Source organism: Castor canadensis, chromosome 13 (genome assembly GCF_047511655.1).
Source record: "Castor canadensis chromosome 13, mCasCan1.hap1v2, whole genome shotgun sequence".
NCBI lineage: Eukaryota > Metazoa > Chordata > Mammalia > Rodentia > Castoridae > Castor > Castor canadensis.
The window spans coordinates 12,756,200-12,758,897 of NC_133398.1; the positions used below are offsets into that span (position 1 = coordinate 12,756,200).

General features: G+C 36.9%; 1 pseudogene; it reads right to left on the minus strand.

The window, feature by feature from the left end:
- Positions 1 to 1,298: 1,298 nt before the first annotated feature.
- LOC109675205 (olfactory receptor 1J21-like) lies at positions 1,299 to 2,237 on the minus strand (annotated as a pseudogene).
- Between the last annotated feature and the right edge of the window lie 461 nt (positions 2,238 to 2,698).

Here is a 2,698-nt window from a genome sequence, read left to right on the forward strand (position 1 = left end):
CTACATCTATGCAGCTATGTAGGAAAGTACTTTTCTTTTCTTTTTATAATGGAATGTAGTTGGATTAGCTAACACTGAAGACCTACTTGAACTCAGTTTAAGTTGCCTAGACCTCCTGCCTAACCATTCTTTACCCCACAATGTGAGAGGCTGAGTCCCCTTATCAGAATGAACTAAGTGCATATAACCACATCACCACCTACAAGGCCATCTTAAAACCCCCACTTTCAATGTGATATCTCATACTATTGACCTTCAGTGCCCCAATCACGTTTCTGTCCACCAGTTGCAGCCACTGTCTGTTCTGTCAGAAGTATTCACCTGGAATGTTCAGAAAATCATCTCATTTTAATTTGTAGCAAATTAAAATTTGGAGAAGAACAAATTTTTATGACTGGTTACCATGAACACTAATGAAACTATAAAACTAGAAAATGGATAATAAACTGCAAACAGATGAAGAAAATGGAGGGAAAGATGGATGGGTATATTTTAGACAAGAGAAATAAGTTCTGTTGTCCTATTCCACAGTGGAGTTATTATAGATAATGAAAAAATATTATAGATACCAAAAAAAACTAGAACAGGGTTCTGAATAATTTCGCAAAAAAAGTGATAAATATTTGAGGAAATAGATATGTTTTGTTAATTTGAACATTATAGACTATATGTATGTATAGAAATATCACATGCAACCCTGGAAATATCTACCATATTCTGTGTCAAATGTAAAATAAAAATAAAAATTAATATTCAAAAAAGGAATTAAAAACAAAAGTAAAGGTGAGAGTCTTCCAGAATATTTTTTGGCAGTAATGGAGTTTGAACTCAGGGCCTCACACTTTCGAGGTAGGAACTGTACTACCTGAGCCACTCTGTCAGCCCTAAAAGTAAACCTAGTTTTCTAATAAAAGTTATTAGCAAAAATAAATTTGAACTGTATTATAGAATTGGACACCAGATAAATGTTTTCTTTAATCTTGAGGAAGGAAAATAATTAGCTACCAAAAGTTACAATGATCAAATAAAAAATCGAAACTAGCAATCATATAAAGTTTTAAATGTTTGTAGGACAAGGATTTTATGCAAATACAAAAAATGGAGGGAGGTGTATAGAAAAAGCATTCTCACGTCTCTCAATACTGATGAGACAATTCATTTAAAATATAGTATCCAAGGTGAAATACATGGAGAAAACAGTGCCACATCAAGATACACTGAGAAAACATCAATTTACAGAGGTGAGGATGCATATGGGGATTGAGAGGTGTCATATCCCATTAGGAAGATGATGCCCATCATGCAGAAACTGTTTTTCTACTGAAGGTATTTCCCCGAGCAACCTTCATATCCTGATTCCTCAGACTGTAGATGAAGTGATTAAGCATGGGTGTGACCATATTGTACAATGCAGCCACAATGACATCCTTGTCATTAGTGGTCTTGGAATAAGGAACAAAATAGAGCCCGATAATTGTTCCATAGTACAGACCAACCACAGAGAGGTGAGAGTCACATGTGGACAAGGCTTTGAAGATTCCTTTAATGGAAGGAATTTTCAGGATGGTGACCCCAATGTGGCCATAAGAGACCAGACTGCATATAAATGGAAGTATAATGACCGGTGATCCTGTAATGAGGATAATCAGCTCATTTACTGTGGTGTCAGAGCTGGACAGCTAAAGTAAGGTAGAGAGATCACAACAGAAGTGGTGGAGAGTATTGTCTACAAAGAAAAAAAGATGGGCTACAAGAACAGTGTGCACAAGGGCATTGGCAGAAGATAAGACCCAGGACACAATTACTAGTAGGAAACAGAGGCTCTGACTCATGATTCTGTTAAAGTGGAGAGGCTGACAGATGGCCACATATCTGTCATATGCCACTGAAGTGTGAAGAAAACTGTCTAGATTCCCAAACAAGATGGAAAAATATACCTGGGAAACACACCCAGCAAAGGAGATGGATTTACATTGTGTCACCATATTCATGAGAATCTTTGGAGCTGTGACTGATGAGAAAGAGACATCAGTGAAAGCCAAGTAGCTGAGGAAGAAGTACATGGGGGTGTGGAGGTGAGAGTCCAGCCTGATGAGCAGGATAATGGTGAGGTTCCCCAGTACTGAGGTCAAATATATGGCCAGGAAAAGGGCATAGTACATTACTTGCTCCTCTGGCTGGATGGGGAGCCCCAGGAGGATAAATTCAGACACACTGCTCTGATTATCTCTCCTCATGCTCCTTTTCTTCTCTTCTGTTAAAGATGAAGAAACAGATGGAAGTGTGAAACAATAAGTCTTTGCTACTATTACATTGTAAAAGTATCATTTTGTTGATCCCAGTGTTACAAAATGAATAAATTAACAAATAGAATAATTAAATATTATTTTGAGCTAGGTGGTACAGGTATTTTAACACTAGTATCTCAAGTCTGTTGCCACACTAGTGGCTAATGATGGTTGGAAGTGATATTTGCCACCTAGAAAACAACTTAACATCTTTAAAATATAGCATGAATAATCAGAATGGTCATCAGATTAGACTCGGTCTCAATTTATGCTGCCTATGATTTCCTGGTGAAGATTTTAGATGTGGGAATTAGTGTACAAGGTCTTGTCAGTAACCAGTTAGTAGAAAAACTACTAGATTTGTCTCTAATGGTTTTTTGACCTTCATAACTTTCCCAATTCTTCTTAAA